Genomic DNA, 26,700 nt, shown 5'->3' on the forward strand with positions numbered 1-26,700 from the left:
ATGGGTTAGGCTGCTTTCTGAGCATTTTAAAGATGCTTTCTCCTTTAATCTTCAAAACGATTTTTTTGAGAGAGGTGGTATTATTTCCATTTTACTGATGAGAAAACTGAGGCCCAACTGAAAGAAGGCCATTATTCAGACCCAGATTATTTGACTGTGGAGCCCACGTACTTAGTCAATGAACTATGCTGCCTCTAAATAGTTGACATCTTTATGAATTAGGTCATTTAGAAGTTTGGAGTCCCTTCAAACTGGAACGATAAGTTTTAAAAGCTTAATTAAAATGATATATCAATTGTAATATGTAATGTTGCCAGTTAAGAACTACTCTGAATTAGAATACGGTTGTTTCATAAATTGTATGATGAGTTTCAGGAGCTGGGGATCCAGGGGCCAAGCTATTATTCTCCCTTGGATTTGGTGGTGAGGTTGCAGCAAATCCTGCAGGTGCTGTCTGGAGAGTGACCACCAGGGGGCGACAGTGACTAGACGTTGGCACAGCCTAACACAAAGCCCGCCCTTCCTCTGGCAAAACCCTGCTCGTTCAGTGTTTACAGATAATTTTCACAGACTATTGAAAGCGTGACTTTATTGATTTAAATAAAAATAGTACTTGTAAACTGCTAAATTGCTAATATGTAAATTCTCAGGGTTGGCCTTAGGGTTACTGGACCAGTATTGAATATGTTCAGATCTAATTGGGAAAGAATTATGATGTATAGTCCACTTATTTTAAGAAAGAATTTGTGTCAACTAACAGTATTAAAAAAAACACAAAATAGTCCAGGTCAGAGGAAAACGTAATAAGAATCACCAGCCGCAAGAAGCCAAGAAGCCAGACCCAGCATCTGCAGGAGTTGACTGAGCTTCCTGCCAGCAGGGCCAGGTGGTGCTGAGTCTGGGGGTTGTCTGCATCTCAAATGCTCCTAGACCCCCGGGGGTCTCTGTCAGGCAGAGCTCACACCGCTGCTGCACCCGGCCACTTCCTTCACCAGACCCGCCTTGACCTCTACGCCCACTTCTCAGAACTCCCGTTCTGCCCTCATCTTCTCCATGAAACTGGAGCTTTGCATCTTCCACAGTGGTTGATGATCACCGGCTGCACTGCATTCGTTAGTGGGCGGCCAGGAGCACCCTCAGCGTCTCGGGGCTGGCATTCTGGACACAGGGCTGCCCCGCAAGCCCGTCGTGCCGCTGCTGCAAGGAAGGCCTGGTCCAGGCGCTGCTGTTGAGACAGCCTGAGGCAGTTGAGCCAAAACCCTGGGCGTCAGTTCAGAGTTACTCACAGCCCTTCAGCCATGACACACGGCATGCGGGCACACCCTCCAAAGACACTTGCTGGTCCCATGTCGGCCCGGGAGCCCTCCGGGGGGCAGCCGTTGTGTCAGATGGATGGAGGCAGGATGTGAGAGTAGGATAGGGGTCAGGACTCCTGAGATGGAAGCTGCCCTGGAGACTGCCTAAAACTCAATAGTAGGTCAAGAAATATTTGTGGAACAAATTCATTAATCTAAAAGATTCTCTAATTTTGCAAATAAAGAGCCTAAAGCTTAGATTAAGTACTTGCCTGAAGTTGTACTTGACATTGGTGACAGAACCGTACTGAGATCCGAGGGGCCTCAACCACGGCTCACCAGAGTGACTTTGCTAGAGCTGAGATGACCTGCGTAGGTAACTCTTCACACGGCAGGTGCTGAGAAACCTGCTAGATTGTTGTGACCAGCCTTTGTGATGTGAATGGAGTCCTCACCAAGCTGCATTTCAGAGCTTGGGTCAAGGTGTGGGGCTGCCCCCGGGAGGTGGGAAACCCGCATGTCGGCAGAGGGAGGCGGGAGATGGAAGAAGCAGAGGCATGAAGGTGGGCACCCTCTTCACTCTTGTGCCCAGGAGATACCTAGTGCCCAGCAGGACAACAACCCCAGGTGCCCCCAGAGCCTCCAAAGGACTCACGCCTCAGGTTTAAGCTGGGCTTCAAAGATGCAGCCTGAGCACTGGGCAGCTCAGGGTGGGAGGAAAGGGTACAAAGGGTGACAAAACACAGGACCAGCAGGTGTGTCCATGGAGCATTAAGTTGCTTCCAATGTATTGTGGAAAAATAAAGAATTCATGGCTAAAACTGATACATCTATTTAAAAAGGAAGTCACACATATCACAGTAAAACTTGTTTAATTAACAAATATTTATTGTGTCCACTTTGTGCAAACAGCGTGGGACACGATGAACCAGTGAGCAGTGGGAGGAATTCCTCCCAAGAAGAAACAGCACAGACTTGAGGAGCAGCGTGCGAGGGCGGCCACGTGAGGAGAAGCCAGTTCTGAGAAGGTGGCGTCCGAGCCGAGACCCAGCGAGAGGGAGCAAGGTGTGTGGGAGGCTATCTGGGGGAAGAGCAACAGAGCAAGTACACTTCTTATTAAGTTTAAAGATAAAGCATAAATTTTAAGATGTTTTGACTTAGGTGCCACTTCAGGACCTTTGGCTTTTCTCCCCAGCTTCTTGGGATACGTGCTTTCTTTTCCTCACTCTGAAATGATCTAAGACAAATGTCTTATTTAGGTGTTGACTTCTTTTATTAAAAGGCAAACAAATCAGTCCTGGCTGGCGATAGAGTCTTCAGAGAAGGGACACAGGACAGTTGACCTTTCGTGGTTAAGAAAAGCTGACCCAGAACTTCAGGACACGCGGAAGCCTCCACGTCACCCTCGGCAGGAGCAGGAGGTCTTGAAGAAGAATCTTCTCTGGGGAGGGTCCCGCTGTGTCTTCACTGGAGTGCTGCCTTCTCCACTGACTTTTCTCCCTCAACTCATCCTGTCTCCAGCACCTATCGCCCAAATATGCTAGCCTGTCTCAATCCTTCCTTGTTTGAACTTCCAGATCGGACAGGTTTAGCATTTAAGGACTCCATAATTAGTTCACATAATAAGAGATTTTGCATTCCCAAGTAGACAGAAGCCTCCTTCAATGAGGGGAGACAATTCCATCTCAGAGGAAGAGACTCAGAGAGACCAGGAATGAAAGCCAATGAAATGTATGCTGGTTACAACCAGAGGAAGACAGAGTGAACTCCTCAGGCTCTGGGGATGTCTTTTACTGCATACAGGAAAATAAAATTCAGCTGTAAGACCCTTCCAGCTCCAAAATCTTCTGATCCTGGTCTCATATTAAATTGTGTCTAAGACGTGTTTTTTTCAATACGTTGTCAACTCCTTGGGATTACGCACTTCTGTTGTACTAGATATGTACCAAACAACTGTGGATAGATATTCTGCATTTAGGAAATGTCATCAGGCTGAAGTGTCTTTAACTTTGAGGTCAAACCGAGCTTTTCCAAAAGGGTGGAGAAAAAGAAAGTAAATGGCTTAACTTTCTCTTAATATCACACTGAGTTTAATAGTGAAAAATATACCAAACAAGTCAGATAAGTATTGAGCAGAGCTTTAGTGATAGTCCTTTTTAATTCTTATTTCCATTTTTTTAAGGTAGTCTGTTTTTTGGAGCGCAAACCCTTTTTGAGGTCATTATCTTCTGCCCCAATTTATTAAGAAGCTGTAAGCTTCCTCACTGCACTGTCTCCCGCTGTTTGGTATACATAACATTCCTTTCTCCTTAGCTGACGTGAGCACTACATGAGCAAGGGGAAGTAGCTTTCTGAGAGGCTAGGTACCCATTGTACCTACAGGTGTAGCAAGTGATTCTATTTCTGCAGCTTGAGAAGTGGTTCCTCAGAGGAACAAACACATCCCTACCAGACTGCTATGGAGAAGACCCTTGGCATCTTCTCAGCTGCCTCCAGAGTTAGATGATACAAATCATCATACAAATTGTAGATCAGCTGCACTCTGGACTTCATATGACTCAGATCCCACGAGACCAATTATGGTGGCACAATTTCACGTTGATCCACGTTGCAGTTCCAAACAAAGTAGAGCTGGAGGTGTACACCAGAGGTCCAGAAACAGGCCTGCTCATCAGAATCACATGGGAAGCTGAATCAGAATCTCTGGGGTTGAGCAAAGAAACCTATATTTTAACAAACTCCATAGGTGATTCTCATGGAGTCAACCAGACACAGGTTTCTGCATCGAGATTTGGGGCTGTTGATGGACATTTTTCAGTATCCAGCACTGGTCTTAGTTATCGAACTAAATTTGGAAGAAAACAACCCAGGCAAAAGTTAAGGCAGCATCCCATTAACAATCCCATAGATGGAATAAAAGTAATATTTAGAAATGAGGGGGAAGAGGTATGTTTTTTAGTCAATATTTTCTAGCAGTCTGCTTCAAGGCATCTTTTGAATCTGGAATGATGCTTTCTGCCTGTATGAAACATATGGTGCACTGAAGTGGCAGCAGTTCTCATATATTTCCTGTTTATAAAAATTTCTTAAATAATCTATAATAGATGAAGAAACATGCTCTGAATGATTTCTTTTAAAGCCTGATGCCAACCTGTTACTGCCATATCCAGAGATTGAAGATAGAAATAGCTGTACTCAGAATCATTTTGAAGAGCCAATGCCAACCAGAAACTTCCTTCCTTGGGAAGCCTTTAAAATTGGTTTAAATTCTTGCCTAAAGTTACTTTTAATTATCCAGTGGACCAGGACCCCCTTAAGAACCATTTTTTAATTCTCCCAGTACATGGCCTAATGTTTCTAAAAAAGAGACATTATGTTTTTTTAAATTTAATTTTTATTTATTTATTTTTAGAACTTTTATTGAGATACAGTTAACAGACAATAAACTGCATATATTTAGAGTATACAATTTGGTATCCCAATCTCCCAATTCATTCCCCCCCAACCCTCCCCACTTTCCCCACTTGGTGTCCATATGTGTGTTCTCTACATCTCTGTCTCTATGTCTGCCTTGCAAACCAGTTGAGTTGTACCATTTTTCTATATTCTGCATATATGTGTTAATATACGATATTTGTTTTTCTCTTTCTGACTCACTTCACTCTGTATGACAGTCTCTAGGTCCATCTATGTCTCTACAAATGTCCCAGTTTCATTGCTTTTTACAGCTGAGTAATATTCCATTGTATATATGTACCACATCTTTTTTATCCACTCATCTGTTGATGGACATTTAGGTTACTTCCAGAGACATTACATTTTAATTGTAATCATTACTAAATTAAGATTATGGTAATATTATATGGACTAAAAATATAGAATAATTAAGAAGAGTAGGGGGACGTTATTTTTAGGGGCCATCTTACCACAGATTGGATAAATCATTTTTGCGTCGAATAGAAACATTATTTTTTGGCCTCTTTATATTCAGACAAATTGATATGCTTAAATTACAAAGGACTTTCTGAAAGCTTTTTCACATTTATCTTCTACTAATCATATGATCCGGACATTTTCAAAATATGGTGCCGTTGAAATACTATTAATGAGGATCTTCATAAAGCATTGGAAAATTCCAGGGCAACATAAATTCTGAACAGAAAGGACTTAACTTGAGATATCCATTCATTTCTTTACTCATTTATTTATTCAAAAGTATTATTTACTATATTTCAGAACTTTTAATAGATACTCTATAAAGGTATACAGTGGAGTCAAATCATGCATGCGTCTGACTGTCACACATCTAGTGATCTGCACAGCAAAAACAAAAAGCAAAGTGTGTACGTAGCAAAGAGAGAACAAGATGGGGGGTGACCGTCTACTGTGTGATGAATTATCTTTTTGCCCCCATAAGGTATCTTGTTGGGCTGGTGAAGGGAAGGTGTTTAAAGATAACGTTTAAGAATGTGTAACACAGCCCCTAAGCACAAGACAAACTGGTACTCAACTCAAAAGGGGAAATCTGTTCAGATGCTGAAGGGAAAATTGCCTGCGTCCGCATCTTGAGAGAAACCTACCTGGATGTCGCTGTAACTTGCAGATGATACAAGGAGCTGGACTCCACCACAGACGGGAGGAAGCGGTAATGACTGCGATGGAAGGGTAACGGCAGGAAACTGAAAGATTTCACTCCCAGAGTGCAGAAAAAGCTCTTGCACAGGATTAGCGTTTCTCTTAAAAGATAATTGTATCTGAGTGATTATTTCCAGCCCCGTAGTGAAACTTCCTCTGAGTAACCCAACAATCCTGCCCACAGCTAAGAGCCGGTAACTTATGTGGAGCCCAGACACGAACCTCCTCTTTTCTCTGCGTTCTGCTTTCCTCTTGCATTTATATGGTTAAGTTTGAAACTGCTCTATTGCCTTAGGATGCATCAGGAGAAATTAACAGAACATGCCAGTCTGTCCCAAAAAACTGAACAGTCACCTAATGCCAAGTGAAACACAAAGAAGGCTCTTCTCTTTAGGGACGTGTTGGCCTGAAAGAGTTGTACCACGTTCTAGATACAGGGAGAGAAAAAGAGGGCACTCCCAAACTCTCAGACTAGAACTTGCTCTGGCGTTAAGAGATTTATGTTTTGTGGGGAACAGGGAAACTCAAAATTCGGAATTTTTATGCTAAATAAGATTAGGACAATACTTATTCGTAACATGACCTTGATGCACATAGGATGTGTTTATTATGTTTATAGTTCCCTGCTGCATAAGATGACACAAATCACTTTCTGCATCAAACTTCAAAAAAATAGCCCAGAATCTCAGAGGTTCAATAGTTGTTTTATTTGGAAAAGATGACAGGGAAGAGGAAAGGAGTGCTTGGCTAGACTTAGCAATAGTCCACTAGCGTGATAATGGACGCTTGCTAAGTACTAACATTTGCAAGTTATCCCTCCCTCCCTCCCTCCCCCGCCCTTCCCTCTCTACCCTCTCCTTCCTTTCCCTCCCCGTCGCTCACTTCTTTCTTCCTCTCCTTTCTTTCTTCTTTCCTTCCTCCCATTCATTGTCCTCCCTCCCATTCATTCAATCATTCAGTCAACATTTATCCAGCACATGCTGGGTGCCAGGTACTCTGTCAAGCGCTCAGGGATTTACAAAGAAAGGTAGCACTTCGTACACACAGTCTAACTTCTAGGTGAGCAGGATGAGGTTGTCACGATTCACTCACATACACATGGAAACGTGTTGTCAATACAAGGCTCCCGTATCGAGTGATGCAGATAAGTTCTGTAAAGCCTCAGGGGCGGGAAAAGTCACCAGGGGCTGTGAAGCGAGACGAGTAACAAGGGAAACTTCCTGGCATCTTATGTAGTTGACGTAGTTTCCCAGGTGAGAAGGGGTGAGAAAATTAAAGGCAAAGGTTATCTGTTCGATTCCAAGTTCTTATAGTTTTTCTGGTTTGTTTGTGGGGTTTTTTAGAAAGCTTGATTTTAATACACTTGGAGGGAAAAATCCTAATGAACATTAAACTCGGTTTTATTCACATCACATTGCCTTCTGACCATTGTCGAACAATTGATGTGTATGTATAACGACTTACTACATTAAATCATAATTTTTTGCTTAACTTAATCTCATATAAAGTTTACATTCCTATTATCATTGGCTATTTGGTCACTGATGAAGTTAATATAACGGTAACTTGCTTAATATTTCTTCACTATTGCACATCAAAGTTTTAATTTTTTCAGACATAAATTATATTCAACTTTGTTTTGGTTCTTCATTGAATTTTTTGTATGTGCAATACAGTTCAAATGATACACACGGTTTTATTTTATATGATGCTACATCGCCTTTCAGAAGCACTGACAATGTTACTAGGAATGCAAAATCATTCCTCCACCGTGACTAACATTTTATTTTATTATTCTTATTTAGAGCTGTCAGTTTAGGGAATCATGAATGGTAACTCACAGCTGTTCTAATTGCTGTTTCTTGATTCCTCCCTAGGAAGGCTGTGAGCTTGAGCTCCAGCCGGGTGTGCACTACTTTCTCCCTTGGCAGAAGAACCATTCTTCTATAACTGGGAAGACCATCCTCCTCAAAGGCAATGCTGGCTTCAAGAATGTGCCTGGGCACGTGGACAACTACGCTCTGACTGAGTTAGTCTTGGTGTAAACCTGTCATCCCGGGATAATTTTGGTCACCTCCTCTGACACCCTCTCGGTGCCCCAGTCTGGGTGATAACCTGTGAAGGAGGAGGGGCACGCCAGCAAGTGAGATGGGTGAAATCACCACCCACATACGTGCCCAACATCTGAGCCCCAGCTCCGTCTTCCTGCAACAGTTACTGGCTGTGTGTCTTCATAAATAAGCTTCATCTTCATTCTTCTCATGGGTATGATTTTTTATATATTGAGGATTATAGACTTTCATCCGTTAAATTCATCTATGATTTTTCTTATTTTGCAGCTTTCTTTTCAAAATGTCATTTATTACTTCCATTCCATAATTTTTTAAAAAAATTTCTGTGTATCTGGACAAATTCTCATGCTCTATGATGATAAATTCTGTTACCTCCATAGTCTGAAACAGATCTTACCTCCGCGGGTGGAATGATTTAGTTTTTATGTGTAGCTCAGATCATTCAATACCTTAGTGCATTGTATGGTATCTACTATGGGTCTTGACTCAGTTTCGTGCTGACATTTAATATTACACTAGATTCTGTTTTAAAATTGGCACAAGGGGGAAATTTTTGGAGCATTGCCCTTGGGCGATTATGCATCAGCACTTGTGTCGGATGGAAAAACATGCATTGATACACTTACTGGTATCCCGGGAATGAAAACTCTGTGTTGACTACAGTCAGGCAGCAAAGTGAGATATCAGTTGAGGATGCCGTTAGGTATAAACAAAAGGCTTTTATTCAGCCTTATAGTTACCATTTGATGGGAGATGAGAGAACAAAATCTTCCAAATACAGAAATAAGTTTTCCTCTGCTGCAGAGTTGAGCACCACAGACATTCAAAATGGGAAAAGACTCCGAGGAGACTTCAGGAGAGACAAGCAGGACTTTTGGAAGAATGACCTTAGTGGGATCCTCTTTCTGGGTTGCTGGCCAGTTAGCTGGCTGATCTGCACCCAGACATTTATGTGTATGTGGACACGTGTATTTTTTAAGGCAAGTGCTCGTAACGTTCACCAGACCTGAAAAGTGTCCGTGATGCCTCTAGCTGGGCACCAGCAGCCCAGTCCCTTCATTTCATAGAGGAGGTTACTTATCCACAAGAAGACAACATCAGTGTTCAGCACTAAAATCTGATTCGTGAGAGAGCCAAGACCAGAACTCAGAACAGGGACTCTTGACCTAGTTTGCCTCAGAAAGCTACTTATGTCTAATTTTAATAAGAGTATTTCCCCTCTTCCTCTCCAAAGCAATGGGTACTTATGGCCTGGGCCAACCCCAGGCCAAACTGTGGACAGATACATTTGGCCTGTGGCAGCTTCACTTGCCTGTTTCAGCACCCATTCTGTCTCCATGGCCCTGTACACCTTGAGTGTTACTATGTTTCTCCACCTGGTCCTGCCAATTTCCAGCTGTAGTCACTCACCAGAGTGGATGGCACCCATGGTTGGGTGCCAGGTTGAGCACTAAGTGCTGGGATTATAAACTTGCCCTTTACCTCATGCATTCAGGACTCTGATTACGGTTTTCCAAGGTGACGGACTATTTCTCTGCACATCAAGTGAAACAGGAGATTCACAGTGGCTCTGGGACCAGTGCGTCCCCCCACAGACGTGTTCCCCGACAGGCATGACAGGAAGCTGAGGACATCTTCAAGAGGCATGGTGGGCTACTCCCTCTTGCAAGAGCACCTGAATTACAACAATCATTGACAGAAAGACACTGGAACTCACCAAAAAAGACACCTCACGTCCAGAGACAAAGGAGAAGCCACAATGAGATGGTAGGAGGGGCGCAATCATGTTAAAATCAAATCCCATAAATGCTGGGTGGGTGACTCACAAACTGGAGAACAGTTATACTGCAGAAGTCCACCCACTAAAGTGAGGGTTCTGAGCCCCATGTCAGGCTTCCCAACCTGGGAGTCTAGCAACGGGAGGAAGAATCCCCACAGAATCAGACTTTGAAAGCCAGCGGGATTTGATTGCAGGACTTCCACAGGACTGGGGGAAATGGAGACTCCACCCTTGGAAGGCACACAAAAAAGTGTGCTCACCAGGACCCAGGGGGAAGGAGCAGTGACCCCATAAGAGACTGAACCAGACCTGCCTGCTGGTGTTGGAGGGTTGCCTACAGAGGTGGGGGGCAGCTGTGGCTCACTGAGGAGACAGAGGCACTGGCGGCAGGGGTTCTGGGAAGTGCTCATTGCCATGAGCCCTCCCAGAGTCTGCCATTAGCCCCACCAAAGAGCCTGTGGGCTCCAGTGCTAGGTAGCCTCAGGCCAAATGACCACCAGGGTGGGAACACAGCCCCATCCATTGGCAGACAAGCAGATTAAAGTGTCACTGAGCTCCACCCACCCAGCCCTACCCACCATCAGTCCCTCCCATTAGGAAGCACCCACGAGCCTCCTAGATAACTTCCTCCACAAGAGGGCAGACAGCAGTATCAAGCAGTATCAGCAGTATTTCGTTCTGTGGAACTGAAAACCACAGCCACAGAAAGATACAGAAAATGAAAAAGCAGAGGACTTTGTACCAGATGAAGGGACAGGATAAAACCCCAGAAAAAAAACTAAAGGAAGCTGAGATAGACACCCTTCCAGAAAAAGCATTCAGAATAATGATGGTGAAGATGATCCAGGACTTTGAAAAAAGACTAGATGCAAAGATCGAAACGTTTACCAAAGACCTAGAAGAATTAAAGAGCAAACAAGCAGAGATATGCAACACAATAACTGAAATGAAAAATACACTAGAAAGGACCAATAGCAGATTAACTGAGTCAGAAGGGCGAATAAGTGACCTGGAGACAGAATGGTGATAATCACTGATGTGGAAAAGAATAAGGAAAAAAGAATGAAAAGAACTGAAGACAGCCTAAGAGGCCTCTGGGACAATGTTAAACGCACCAACATTCGCATTATAGGGGTCCCAGAAGGAGATGAGAGAGAGAAAGGACCAGAGAAAATATTGGAAGAGATTCTAGTTGAAAATTTCCCTAACATGGAAGAGGAAATAACTACCCAACTCCAGGAAGCGCAGAGAGCCCCAGCCAAGATAAACCCGAGGAGAAACACGCCAAGACATATAGTAGTCAAGTTGACAAAAATTAAAGACAGAGAAAAGTTATTAAAAGCAACAAGGGAAAAACAACAAATAATATACAAGGGAACTCCCATCAGGTTAACAGCTGATTTCTCAGCAGAAACTCTGCAAGCCAGAAGGGAGTGGCATGATATATTTCAAGTGATGAAAGGGAATCGCCTACAACCAAGAATACTCTACCCAGCAAGGATCTCATTCAGATTCGACGGAGAAATCCAAAGCTTTACAGACAAGCAACAGCTAAGAGACTTCAGCACCACCAAACCAGCCCTACAACAAATGCTAAAGGAACATCTCTAAGCAGGAAACATAAGAGAAGAAAAGGACCTACAGAAACAAAAACAAAACAATTAAGAAAATGGTAATAGGAACATACATATCGACAATTACCTTGAATGTAAATGGATTAAATGCACCAACCAAAAGACACAGACTGGCAGAATGGATACAAAAACAAGACCCATATATATGCTGTCTACAAGAGACCCATTTCAGACCTAGGGACACATACAGATGGAAAGAGAAGGGATGGAAAAAGATATTCCATGCAAATGGAAATCAAAAGAAAGCTGGAGTCATGGTACTCATATCAGATAAAATAGACTTCAAAATAAAAAAATGTTACAAGAGACAAGAAAGGACACTACATAAAGATCAAGGGATCCATCCAAGAAGAAGAGATAATTATAAATATATATGCACCCAATACAGGAGCACCTCAATACATAAGGCAAATGCTAACAGCTATGAAAGAAGAAATGCAAGGCAGAAACAGAGACACAGATGCAGAGAACAAACATGGACACCAAGTGGGGAAAGCGGGGAGGGATGGGGGGGAATGAATTGGGAGATTGGGACACCAAATTGTACACTCCACATATATGCTGTTTACTGTCTGTTAACTGTATCTCAATAAAAGTTCTTAAAAAAAAAAAAGAAGAAGAAGAAGCATGGTGGGCTGAGGGAGCAGTGGCTGGCACCAGTGCTGGTTGTCTTAGACGGTTGGTTTGTTAGGCAGGCAGGGAGTGAGATGTCTGAGAACATTAAGAAAAAAGCTGTGGAAGTATTATTCATTGATACTAGTGAATAATATCTAGTTAAATATTATGGCCTGAAGTGTTTGTAGAAATCACACAGACGATTTGCAGACTTGTGGAGTGGAGCACATGCCGGAGTCAGGCTGGATTCCTGGTGTGTGACAGCGCACCCTTGCTTTGAAAGACCTTGGGCTGTAACGATGATGAAATGGCTCTGCTCAAACTGGTTTTCACCCTTTTGCTGCTCTCCAGTCCTCCCGGCTTCTTTGCTCTGCTCTCGCATTCTGTGCCTTCTAGCTCGCTCGGCTTAGTCCAGCAAAAGTCAGCTGGATAAGAGGCAATGCTCAGTGCTGACTCACGGACAATTCTCAGGATTACCTGTGTTTTGATACACTTTTAACTATTTAAAAGTTAATATGAAATTCTCAAACCTCCTGGAACATGTTTCTAATAAAGGGTGGCAGATGCAAGGATTATTTCCATGTGGAGAGACTCTAAGACACAGCAGTGTGAACCCAAGTTTACTGCTGGCTGGGCCAGGAGATCCTGACTCAGTGCAGAGGTTAGGCTCTCTGCTGTGGGGCTTTCAGAGTGACCATCAAAGGGAGACTCAGAGAATGTTAGCTAACAGCATTGAGGACCTACTGCATGCAGTTGTATGGTAAGAGAAGCCCCAGTGAGGACAATCTCTCCACCCAAAGCCTCAGACTTGTGAGGGCAAAGCCCATGAGTGTTGACAACAGAAAACCCATTTGTTCAAACAGGTCTTGGGCTTGTCAGTTCCACATTGGTTAGTACTCTGGAGTTCAGCCTGGGACAAGTGCTATAGCTTGAGCATGTCTGGATTTTAAGACTTGGCTGAAGTCTAGATGGTGCAGTTGAGTCACGGACCACACAGTCACGGTTTATCCTCAGGCTGTTTTCCATTGACTCCATCAATTTTCTGAGAAGTGGTTGTTGTTTTGGTTCCTTCTTCTGTTGGTCTGTTTGTCTTCTGTTGCTCTGTGTAATTTCTTGAACTCTCTGGACTCATGGTTCTGTGAACTTCAATTTTATTAAACTCAGGTTTCATCTTATGCAAGATTTGTTCCAATGACCTTGGGCTTCCAGGGCTGCCGGGGGATTTACCTCTTTGCTACCTTTTTATCCCCCTCCCACTCCTGGACCTCAGTCTTTCCACACTGGTCCCTGACTGTCCAAGAAATCACAGTCTGGTCCCATCTCCTAAGGCTGTTTCTGATGCTCAAAACAAATTTCACTCCCATAAAAATGTATTGGGCGTATGTTTAAATTTTTCCAGAGCTCGGTTTTTGACTAAATAATTGGCCATCAGATTTCTAGATATTACATATGTCAAGGTATTACTAATTAAACTGTCTAGATAAATTATCACCTCCTAAACTTACTTACATTTTAGAAGAGAAATTCTGGGAACAAACACCTCAGACCCAGAACAGCAGCTGTGTGGTGTTGCATATTTCAGGCACTCGGGCAGAACTGATGGAGATTTTAAAAGAGTAATAACATTACCAGTCCTCAAATATGTATATTATGCCAGGCTCTGCTTTAAGTTCTTTTTAAACAACACATCATTTAAGTTCTTCATAAGAACTTTAGGAGGCAGGTATTATTATTTTTATTTTAGAGATGGGAAAATAGAAGTTCAGAAACCTTAAGTAGCCTGCTGACTATATAGCTAACACATGGCAGAGTTGAATCAAACGTTTAACCTCTATAATCTAATGTCTTTCAGCAGGATGTTTTCAATAGTGAAATAACGATAGACCACAGGTATTCACCCACTGTGTATAAGTAAGCCATTCTCAGGGTTTGTCTTCGGCTTTTCTCCATAAAAATATTTTAGTGACTCTGTTGTGCTCTCTTGGTCTGAAATGCTTAGAAACTTTAAGGGCTTGAAGGACAGAAAGAGACGGTTGGCCTCTGGAGATACCTTGTTGTCTACAACTGGAACTCTGACCCAAACCTACCTTTCCAAGGCCGTGTATAGCACATCCGCCTGGAAACTTTAAATATTTGTTTTATTTTCTGTTTGGGGAAGAGATTTAGAATGAATGTTTGCTCTCCTTGTGTTTACTTTGCACTAATGGAGTTAAGTTTGAGCTCTCAGGGTGGAACTGTAGTAGTTTCTGTCGCACTTGTTCCTTCTCCATCACGCTCCAGTGCTGATTCCTTGTGCTGACTTCCCACTTTACGCCTAATTTCCTACTGTTTGCAGATTTTCATTGTGTGCCCTCCTTTCCCTGGTATGGGGCAAGAGGTATGAGCCAGCTAAAGTTTCAGACCCAAGAGTCCCCAGTATGGGGCGTTCATATGTCATTGCTGAGGAAGTGCCAAGGATTCCCTCACCCTCCTACACACCCAGCCAACACTCCGAGGCCCAGGGCAGCCAGCCTCTCTCTGTTGCAGGATACTGAGTTGCAAGAAGATGGCAGGGTTGATGGGTAGCTTAACCTGAGGATATTTACACTTAAAAAAAGTGGATAAATCACAATAAATGAACTTCTAACTGGTGGAGCCTGAGGCAAAGCAACAATAAATTGAGAGGATTATGTGCAGGATGTTTATTACTTTTAATTTTAGTTATTGTACTTTTAACTCCAGAATTTCTATTTTAAAATATATATATTTATCGTTTTAAAATTGTTCATGTTTTTTATATTTTATATAAAATTTCAAATTAAAAAATTGAATATATATTTATAATTTAAAATTTTAAAATATATTTATAATTTCAATCTCTCTATTGAGATTCTGCAGTTGGTGAAACACTATCGTTGTACTTTTCTTTGGTTCTTTAGGCATGGTTTTCTTTATTTTTTTAATGTATTCGAAATACCTGACTTAAAGCGTACGACTAGTACGTCTGCCGTGAGGCCTCCTCCAGGAGTTTCTGTTGATTGTTTTTTTCCCTGTATGGGTCATACGTCCTTGTTTCTCTGCATGTCTTATAATTTTTTCTTGGAAACTGACATTGTAAACAATATAACATAGAAACACTGAGGATCAGACTCACCCCCTCCCCAGGGTTTGTTGTTGTTGCTGCTCTTTTTTTGTAGTAGCAGCGGTCGTGGTCATTGTTGTTTGCTTTTTTAGTGACTTTTCTGAACTAATTCTGTAAATCTATTTTCCTTGTCATGTGTGGCCACTAAAGTCTCTGCTCAGCTAGCTTAGTGGTCAGTTAACTATTGGACTGGTTTTCTTGAACACCTGGAACCATTAAGTCTCTGGGCTTTGCTAAAGGTTCTGTGTGTGCACGCCCTCAACACCCAGCCGGGCAGTCAAGAACTCTGCCTTCGCCTTCACTTCCCACTGGCTCAGAGCCTCAGGGACATCCTGAGCACATGCGCAGCACTGGGCACGCATGCGGCCTTCTAGGTTTCCAGGAATGTTCCCTCGGAACTTTAAAAGGCCCCTGTGGGCATCTCACAGCCCAGCTTTTCCTTTTATGCTTCTGGTCAGCCTATTGTTTGCCCCACTGTTATCCATTGTCTCAGGCAGCGGCAAAGTTAAAGTTTTCTGTAATTGTTTTCAACAAGAGCCCCAAGGCAAAGGCTTTTCACACTGGCCAAGTCCCAAGCCATGTCAAATACAGACAGTTTTGTAAGCAGAGTCTTCCAGAGAACCACCAGGCAGGTCAGATAATACAACTCTCCAGGAATGAGGCTTTGACTGAGCTCCAGCTGTTTACTCACTCCAGTGGTTTCCAGGTTGCTAGATCTCACGGTGAATTCAGGTTCTTAGTTTCTCAGGCTACCGTGTCGCTAGAGAGTAGAAATGGGACCAGGACAAGTAAAATGCCACGAAGATGGCTGTTCTTAATGAGATTCAGCCATTTTTCTTCAGTGAAAGCTCCCCAGATTGCAGCACGCCTTTGGTTAATTTCCAGGGCTCTGATAATGTTGATTCTGACAAATTGTACCAGTGTTTGCCTGCCTCTATGAAGAAGAGGATTGTTGGAGGACCTTACTCCACCATCTTTGCTAATGTCACTCCAGGATGTTTACTATAACAACGTACTTAAAATCACACCTGAGGCTTGCTTGTTTAAATCAGAATAAAAATTCATACTACTATGCTTTTTCTTGCGTACTTTTAAATTGACAGCAAAAATTTATTACAAGTACTGTAAATGATGTGATTTCCAGCATATTGTAATCTTAACATCCTAAAATGAAGCTATTACACCATTCTTTTAAATGTTACCAATGAAATCTAAATACACTAGCAGTTTGAGACCCACTGTCATCCACTTAAAAATACATGAACTAGTTCTATTCTAACAGTTGGAAATTTTACAGAGCTCTTTCCCTTTGAATTCTTATTTACATTTCCAAAGAGTTTTCTCTTAATGTAATTTTTTTGCTGCACAGTCCTTTATTGATCACTTACTTTATGCAAATTGAAATTACTGTTTTCCCCAAATTTCCTGGTACCATAAGGTTCTAAGTATTAAAAATGTCTTCTGGACTGAGGTGTAATCACAATTATTGCTAGCACACAATGGATCAAAACATAAACATAAATTTTCATAATTATCCAACTGAAAAAGATTTTAATGAAACTGCCTCTTTTAATGAGATACATGGGAATTTCCTCCATAATTAGTTCATGTATCTTTTGTTGAATATTACTTATTGATAGAATATGACAGAATCCACTACTTACTCTATACCTAGCTTTCACCTTCTTAAATGTAAGTGCTAAGAGATCTTATTCACATAGATAAGTAAGATGCAAATAGAAGGAGTTTTCTTGTAGCTATGTCAATAAATTCTCTTAACTTCTTAAGAGTCTTTGGTAAAAGTTATTGATGCAAATTAATTTTAATGGTGAGTTGAAGACCTAATGATCTTTATTTGGCTTTGTTGAAAGCAAAGACTTGGAATCCATCTGGCCAGCACTGGGCTTGTCACCTGGTCATCTGTTGCTTTCCTGGATAAGCACTCATGATTTTAACTGGCCCTTCGTGTGGAAAGCCTCACTCAGACCAAGAGTGGATCCAAAGGCAGTTCTCTTTTATCAGTGAGAACATAAGGAAGTCAGGGAGCTAGGAAATGTCCGTGGAGGGTCTTCACGTGTCCTCAACAGTATGCGTTCTCCCTCTGAGACCACGTTTCTCCGCTCCGCAGCACGAGTGAGCGACACTGCTGATGGGAGATCAGGACGTGCTCGGCCTGACCCTCGCCCGCGTGGATGCTGCGGACACCCCCCGCTGGGAAGCAGGCTGACTCCTCCGTTCAGTGGCCTCTTTGATATACTCTGCCTTCTCCTAGGGAAGAATAGGTTTAATCACATGTGTTAAATCCAGATGAAAGTCAACACAAAACCAGAGAAAATCATGCTTTTAAGTGAAAAATAAGCAAACTCTAGATTGACTCTCATGTACCTAATCTGAAACATTCCATAGCACAAAAGTCATCTGTGAGTCCTGTTAAATCAAATAGGAATGGTTCACAGTCACCAGGCGCAGTTTTCTGTTCAGTATGATCAAGTCAGTTCATTGCAGGGCATCTGCTTCTTAGGTTGCTTCAGAGTGAAAACATCTCTAAACATCAAAGGACCTCTCGTGAAGCCATAGAGTCCTTTTGAAAAGCAGTGCATAGACATTTTATGAATGGAATTATGTAGTCCATAATTAGGCAATTTATTAGTTAAAAGGTGATTTTTTAAAATAAAGAGATGTCCTTTGCTCAGTGAAAAAGCACTTGTTAATGTGCCTTTCTTGTTAAATTTTCACATAAAGGGTTTGCTCTGGGGGCCACTTCTGTCTCATTTTACTGCTGCTTTGCCTCACAGAGTTTTGCCTTTTTCTAACTTTATAAAACTGTGCACTCTGCTCTCTGCTCTGGTAGAGAGCCCAGCAACTGGCCTATGAAGAGAATATAACAATTTTTAAAATCAAAACATGTATGTAACACTAGTTATAAAGAATGATTTAAAAGATATTTAAGATCTCTCAGAATAGAGTCATTTCACTGGAACATAAATGAGCAGCAGTAATTATAAAGGCGATTATTTTGGTCGATAGCATGTCATCTATTCTCTTTACTGCTATGCAAATCCAGCAAATGAAGGATCTTAGTTCATAGTTTATAAGATTACTATTTTACTCAACTACATCAAGCAAAAGGATGTTCACACCTTCTGAACTTTTGATGGAAGGAAACTACATTCAAATTGTATATTTTGAGAAAGACGCTTTCTTTATTAGTTAAAAGTTACCAATCATTTTCACTCCCACCTGCAGGAATATATCTGGGGTTAAAATTATTTAAATAAGTTCTGATTGGTGTTTTATTGTAGCCCTGGGTTACACTCCAGGAAAGATTGCCCTGACTTGGGAAAGAAAACAAACTAAGTCCCTTAAAAATAATAAATGTAAACAGTTTTCACTCAACCTTGCAAATAACACTTCAAGCTCAGCAGGAAACAATGCTGTTCAGATTGTGGTTTTGAGCCTGTGACAAGGACAGAGATTACCAAAAAAAAACCACCACCAGAATATTGAATTCTGTATTTTCATAACCCCCATTTAGAGAAAAGAAAAAGAAACAAGAAAGGATGCAGGAAAGTAGGGTCCATTGGGGAGAAAAAGTGTGTTTCATGATTTTTAAGGGTGTAGCTACATTTGGAAAAAAGTATTGTTTTGGTTTAACACAATGTTTTCCTGAGCCAGCTTCACACAGCTTTGTCTCAAGCAAACCTATTGAGGACAGAGCTCCTGGCTCAACAGGGTGCTGAGGTGATGACTGCCTTTGTCAGACCAGATACAAACAGGGCCGCACAAACGGATCTTTGCTTCAGATCTTTTAAATCCACGTAGGGAGCCTGCTCTGTTAACATGAAGTGGGGTCTCGGCCCCCTTTCCATTTTGTCAAGGAATGCCATCCACCCTCCTTTTTTCTCCTTTAGCTTTGGGCTGAGAATTAGAGAACTATGGCAGTATAGGTCTGGATATAATCTACTCCAGCATTTCCCACAAAAAGGCCCCGAATTCTGTAAGGTGTTGTTAGGTTACATGAGGGAAAGGTAGAAATGTTTGGAAGACGGGCTGACAACGCAAACAGGCTTCCTCACTGCAGGTGCTCTCAGAACTCACGATGAGCAGAGGAGTGTTGCAAATGCTCGACGGGGCTGAGTGGGCAGTGCTGATACAGCTCGTTCCGTTATTGACGTTTTTCATGCAACATGTTCTAGGTCTCCTGTTTTCCAGAGCTTGACTTGGGACCCTCTTCTGATTCACTGTGGCTGGTGCTTCTGTAATCGAAGGTGGCTGTGTGGGGGCCGCCCTCCTGGACATCCGAGGTCCTCCCCCCCCCCACCCCCCGCCAGCCTGACTGATCTGTCCACGGGCAGTCTGCGTCTTCACCATGGGTCCACATGTGTGCTATGTTTTTGTTCAACCATGAGCTCTTTGTGGGCCCAGTTCACAGCTGAGTGTTCTTAGCACTGCACATTTCCGCTGTAATTCTACTTATATAGTGATTCAGTGCATATACTCACCTGGAGAATCCTCCAAACCTACAGTCTACAAAGTGGTGTCAATGAACTCCAGAGCAGAGCTGCACATTTCAGCATAACGTTCCTATGTGAGTTGCACATGGAATTTAAAGTTTCCTAGTAGCCACATTGAAAGAGCAAAATGAAAAGTTGACATTAAGTTCAACAATGTATTTTATCTAAACCAATATATATAAAATGTTATCATTTTGACATGTAATCAACATAAACAAATTATTAATACACAATTTTGAATTTTTTTCCTACCAAGTCTTTGAAGTTCTGTGTGTTTAACACTTTGAAGCACATCTCAATTTGGATTGTCCCCATTTCAAGGCATCAATAGCCACATGTGGCTAGTAGCTTTTTTACCCATAACAAACAAGAAATTAAGCATAATTGATATTTTATGTGCCTGAGTCTTGTATACGGAACCAGCTGACTGTGTAGGGGTAGGTTCCTATTTTCCTCTCTTCACTGTCTTTCTAACCTGTTTTTCCAGGTCTGCCTGTGTCACTTCTAGATGATACTTTGGGGGTCCATTTGCCTAGATTTTATAGTCTCTGTCAGGCACTTGGTCTCATTTTTATTTATTAAAAAGTTCAGGCTGATCTAAACCAAACCTTTAACATCTGACCCACTCCAGAACATCCCTTTGAGCCCCAGCCAGGGCCTGACCTGCCTCATAACCCTAAAGAAAGGAGGGGGGATGAACTGGGACATTGGGATTGCCATATATACATTACTAAAAAGAAAAAATCAAATTGCACACTTTAAATATATGCAGTTTATGGTATATCAATTATATCTCAATAAAAGTTCTTAAGAAATAAAAGAAAGGAGAGAGAGGGTGGTCTGTGGGCCCCCTGTGCTCTCCCTCTACCTTATCTATGCAGTGTCTGAAGAGGCCAGAGTTGGGATAGAAGATAAGAGGTTTAGGAGGAGGATCCAGGCATGTTGACACAGATACTCAGACACCACCTCCTTCTCTCCAGGGACATCTGTGCTCTGTGGAGACCTCTGGGCTGGAGACCCCACTCCTACCGTGTCCTGGCCTGGGCACTGCGCCATCTGGATGACCAGCGGGCAGCTCCAGAGCTCCTGCTCCAGCAGTGCCTGCACCCTCTTCTGTGGCGGCTAGTTTAAAGCAGCAGGCAGTCCCTAAGGCTGAGGCTTCTCAAGACATCCTGGACATTCAGGCTTCTCTCTCATTTCACCACACTGGCAGCTCCAGCCTTCAGACGTTTCGGTCAAGACTTTGGCTACAGTGACTGCACTCTGGAACTCTAGGGTCATGGTCAGGTTTCTTGACAGACTCACACAACGTTTTGGTCTCACAGAAGCACAGAGCAGGTCTGCAAGTTTCACAGCTCAGAGGGCATGTGAGGTCCATCCTTGTTCCTGCGAAACAGGGGCTTCTCTGGAAGACTCCCTCCCTTAGTGTGAGGTGGTGGGTTTGAAGCACTCACCCCCTTCTTCATGGGAGAGAGGAGAGGAATTGGTCAGTATTGTGAAAAACTCTTTAAAGAAATCCTCACTCACCCTGATCAATCTTACTGTTTCATGTAGGCTGGAGGTTGTCAGCAAGGGAAAGATCCCAGACCTGGCCTCACTACAGCTTGACAGTCCACCAGATTCACCTGGTGTGTGGGTGCCCCACTTGCATTGGCACAGTGGGCATCTCAGGCAAAACTTTGAACAGTTCCAGTTTAGCATGTCACATAGGGAGAATCCCTCGCATCCTCACTCCTTACATGAGTCAGGTGACCACAGGCCAGGCCTGACAGTGACACATCCTAGGGGAGGGTGGGAACTCTGCAGCAGGCAAAGCTGACGAGGCACCCAGACTCCCATCACCTTTTCCCCTTTGAGATGTGTTGCCATTCACAAATGTCCAGGTAATAGATTTGTAAATTACAGTATCTACTTTTAATTGATCTGCATACTTGATGAAGCAATGAAAAATTCCTGAAAAAATGCTAGATGGAAGTGAGGGAAATGTTAGAGCTGACACATGTTGGATTACTTCTATTTAGAGTTTTTCATCAGCCATGTTATGAGATAAAACAATAATGAGCTAATCCCATCTGTAAAAAGCCAATTAGCATGATGACTTAACTGGTGACATGGGTTTCCCTTTAGTGCTGTTAACAGTGAGTCTCATCTTAATTTTATACTGTATCTGGAGATATCAACTAGTGAGGATGTGAAATCATCTATGATTAGTAGGACTTTAAAAAACTGGACATTTAAGAACAAAAAAGAAACCTCAATTTAAAGAGTGCTATAACAAGGTATGAATAACACATTCAGTATGTCACAAGACTTTTTGTGTAGAGCCTCCTTGAAGATCTTTACTTAATAGTGAAAAACAGAGAGATGCACACCGCTGGAAAAAATTTTCTTCATGATAAGTTTATGTAGATTTTAATTTAAAAAAACACAGTCATTAGATATATGCATTTTAAGAATTATTACATAACCGAGAACACTTGGAGACCACTGGACTAACTAACCCACTTTCAAATGGTTAACCATTCTTAAGCACAAGTCTGAGAATGAAGGACCTAGGCCCAAGCCTAGAGGTGAAGGACAAGGCTTGGTTGCTTCTAGTCTTAATCATGGGTCTGTGCTCCCAACATTCTGGGGAAGAAACTGAGCAGAGGTCTCTTGAGCCAGGGGCTCAAGAGGTCTCTGTCTCTATGTGGTAGGGCAAGGGTTAATATTTACAATCCTCCAGAGTCAAGGCCCATTTTTACTCTTCTACTCCAGCCCAGTGAGAACCCCATGCTTAGTCCATGGCCAACCAACATTTTATGTCTCCAGAATTTCATCGAAATATTAGAACCAAGATATTCATAAATTCAAATCTGGTTGCTGTCTCTAAAGTTTAGCTGGTCATGAGTTCTCTTCCTAAAACAAGACTTGTTGACTACATGCCATTTCTCAAAATCCTGTGATGAATTCAGAAAGAGTGAGCCTGTGGGTTATGACGGAGGCAGAGCAGCCTCAAGGCAGTAGCACAGCAAAATGTCTGTTTTCCCAGCTCCAACAGAAGTGGACTCATGGGGCCTGCTGCTCTTGGAAGAACCTGTTAGACATAGGGAAGACATATCCTTTAGTCAATGATTTCCTGAAAGATGAGCAGTTTCTTCATAGAATAAAGTAGGACTTTCCCAGTGGTCTGCGATGAGACTATTTCTAAGATACCAGCATTTATCTACAGGAAAGGCCTAAGTCTGGTCCCAGCACAAGCAACAAGAGATTAATGAAGAGTTTGTTTACAGAGGTATGGGCAAGGCCAAAGAAATGATAAAGGCCTGTGAAACATATACAGACTAGCAACAAAGGAAAGCCTTTAATACCTGCAGGCTGAAAGGGGCCCACCAGGGCCAAGCTGTAAAGGAAAGCGTGCTAGGTAAGCACTAGCTGGGACTGCCATTCTCAACTGGGATGATTTTGCCCCATTTTGTAACTGAAAATCAAAAGAAAGCCAGGGTATTAATACTTATATCAGACAAAATAGACTTTAAAATAAAGACCATAACAAGACACCAAGAAGGACGTTACATAATGATAAAGGGATCGATCCAACAAGAAGATGTAACAATTGTAAATATATGTGCATCCAACATAGGAGCTCCTAAATACATAAAGCAAATATTGATAAACATAAAGGCAGAAATTGACAGTAATACAATAATAGTATGGGCCTTTAACACCCCACTTACATCAATGGGCAGATCATCCAGATAGAAGATCAATAAGGAAATGCTGGCCTTAAATGACACATTAGACCAGATAGAGTTAATAGATATACATAGAACATCTCATCCCCAAACAGCAGAATACACACTCTTTTCAAGTGCACAAGGGACATTCTCCAGAATAGATCACATGCTAGGCCACAAAGTAAGTCTCCATAAATTTAAGAAGATGGAAATTGTATCAAGCATCATATCAAGCATCATACAATGGTATTAGACTAAAAATCAATTAAAAGGAAAACAATGCAAAAAACACAAACCCATGGAGGCTAAACAATATGTTACTAAACAACCAATGAGTCACTGAAGAAATCAGAGGAAATAATATCTTAAGACAAATGAAAATGGAAACACAACATTCCAAAATCCTGAGATGCATAAAAAAAAGTTCTAAGAAAGAAGTTTATAGTGAGACAAACCTACCTCAAGAAACAAGAAAAATCTCAAATAAAGAATCTAACCCCACACCTAAAAAAAATAGAAAAAGAGCAAAATACTCCAAAGTTAGTAGAAGAAAAGAAATAATAAAGATTAGAGGAAATAAATGAAATAGAGACTAAAAAATAATAGAAAAGATCAATGAAACTAGTAGCTGATTCTTTGAAATGATAAACAAAATTGATAAACTTTTAGCCAGCAACATCAAGAAAAAGAGAGAAGCCCCAAATAAATAAAATTAGAAATGAAAGAAGAGAAGTTACAACTGACACCACAGAAATACAAAGGATCCTAAGAGATGACTGTGAATGATTACACGCCAATGAAATAGACAGCCCAGAAGGAATAGATACATTTCTACAAATGCACATCACTAGTTATGAACTTGAATCAATAATCAGAAAACTCCCAACAAACAAAAACCCCGGACCAGACAAACTCACAGGTGAATACTACAAAATATTTAAAGAAGAGTTAACACTTATCCACCTCAAACTAGTCCAAAAAAATTAAAGAGCAAGGAATGCTTCTAAACTCATTCTATGAGGCCATCATAACCCTGATACCAAAACCAGACAAAGACACCTCAAAAAAAGAAGAAAATTACAGACCAATATCACTGATGAACATAGCGCAAAAATCCTTAACAAAATATCAGCATACTGAATTCAAGAACTCATTAAAAGGACCATACACCATGATCAAGTGGTATTTATCCCAGGGATGCAAGTTTAGTATCTGTAAATCAATCAGTGAGATACACTACATTAACAAACTGAAGAATAAAAATTAGATGATCATATCTATAGATGCAGAGAAAGCTTCTGACAAAATTCAACATGTATTTATGACAAAAGTTATCAACAAACTGGGTATAAAGGGAACAAATCTCAACACAATAAAGACCATATATGACAAACCCACAGCCAACATCATCAATGGTGAAAAGCAAAAACATTTCCTCCAAGATAGGAACAAGACAAAGATGCCCACTGTCACCACTTTTATCCACTAGTACTAGAAGTCCTAGCCACAGCAATCAGGGAAAAAAGAAAGAAAGAATGAAAGAAAGAGAGAGAGGAAGGAAGGAAGGAAAGGAAGGAAGGAAGGAAGGAAGGAAGGAGGGAGGGAAGAAAAAGAAAGAAAGAGAGAGAGAGAGAGAGAAAGAAAGAAAGAAAGAAAGAAAGAAAGAAAGAAAGAAAGAAAGAAAGAAAGGAAGGAAGGAAGGAAGGAAGGAAGGAAGGAAGGAAGGAAGGAAGGAAGGAAGGAAGGAAGGAAGAAAAAAGAAAGAAAGAAAGAAAATGAATCCAAATTGGAAAAGAAGAAGCAAAACTGTCACTGCTTGCAGATGACATGATACTATATATAGAAAATCTTAAAGACTCTACCACCTCCCAAAAAAACCTATTAGAATTAATAAATGAATTCAGTAAAATTGCAGGATACATAATTAATACACAGAAATCTGTAACATTTCTATACACTAATAACAAACTATCAGAAATATAAATTAAGGAAAAAATTCCAGTTTTAATTGCATCAAATAGAATAAAACACCTAGGAATAGGGGGCTGAGGGCCGCGGTGGGTGGCTGCCAGCGTGGGGTTGAGTGAGGGGCCGGCGGGCTCCACCCGGAGCGGATGCCTCCTCTGCCCGCCAAGCCCCGCTCCGGCAGCGCCGGAGGCCCGGCTGTTGCGGCTCCCGGGGTGCGGGGCCGTGCGGGCCGCAAACCCGGAGCGCACCGGCTGGACGGAGGCTCTGCGGGCCGCCATGGCCGAGCTGCGCGCCAGCGCTGTTGTGGTCGTCTCCACCAATACGTTGTACGGCCTGGCCTGCTCCACGAGCTGCTCGGAGGCACTGGGCGCCGTGTACCGCGTCAAGGGCCGCAGCGAGACCAAGCCGCTGGCCGTATGCCTGGGCCACGTGGCCAACGTCTACAGGTACTGTCCTGTGAGAGTACCTGAGGAGCTCCTGAAGGACCTGTTGCCAGGACCAGTGACCCTGGTGATGGAATGCTCCAAGGAGCTCAACAAGGACCTGAACCCCTTCACTCCTCTTGTGGGCATCCAGATTCCTGACCACGCCTTCATGCAGAACCTGGCCCAGGTGTTTGGGGGACCTCTTGCTCTCACCAGCGCCAACCTCAGCTCCGAGGCCAGCTCTCTGAATGTCCAGGAATTTCAGCACCTCTGGCCTTACTTGTCCTTGGTCATTGATGGGGGACCAACTGGGGATGGCCAGAGCCCTGAGTGTCAATTAGGCTCAACTGTGGTTGACTTGTCTGTGCCTGGAGAATTTGGCATCATTCGTCTGGGTTGTGCCCTGGAAAGTACTTTGGCCATTCTCCAGAAGTATGGGCTGCTCCCCTCACATGGATCCTGCTTGTGACACTCCGGAGTGGGGGAGGGCTCAAGGACTGGTGCTGGACACTATGTGTCTGACTGCTGGTGGCTGGCAAGGCCTCATTTGCAGAGGCCACTGGGGCTGCAGTGTTACTAGGCTGACCTTTTAAAGCAAAGTTTGTTTCTGAACACTAGAGACCAGGCCTCAGAAGCTGCTGGTTAAGCCTCACACTTGGTTGAGGAGGCTATATTTATTTATAATTTCATATATCAGCCAGAAGCTGAATAGGGATTTTAAGACCATTCCTAGGATGGCCTTGTTCTGGTACGCTTCTTCTTTTGATTTTTGAAAAATAAAAAACAGATTTGGAATCTAGTGAGAGCCTCTTCTCTGGTGAGTAGTAGCATTTAAGGTCCAAATCAGCTAACACATCAGTTGGTGCTTTTTAAAGGTCTCAAGTGACCAAAGGCAAGTTTGTGCTCCTGAAGCTGGAACCAGGTT

General features: G+C 42.3%; 1 pseudogene; it reads left to right on the forward strand.

The window, feature by feature from the left end:
• The first annotated feature begins 1,812 nt into the window (after window positions 1–1,812).
• On the forward strand, window positions 1,813–26,297 carry LOC130851132 (threonylcarbamoyl-AMP synthase-like; annotated as a pseudogene).
• The last annotated feature ends 403 nt before the right edge of the window (window positions 26,298–26,700 follow it).

The sequence above is a fragment of the Hippopotamus amphibius genome, chromosome 4 (genome assembly GCF_030028045.1).
Source record: "Hippopotamus amphibius kiboko isolate mHipAmp2 chromosome 4, mHipAmp2.hap2, whole genome shotgun sequence".
Classification (NCBI taxonomy): Eukaryota; Metazoa; Chordata; class Mammalia; order Artiodactyla; family Hippopotamidae; genus Hippopotamus; species Hippopotamus amphibius.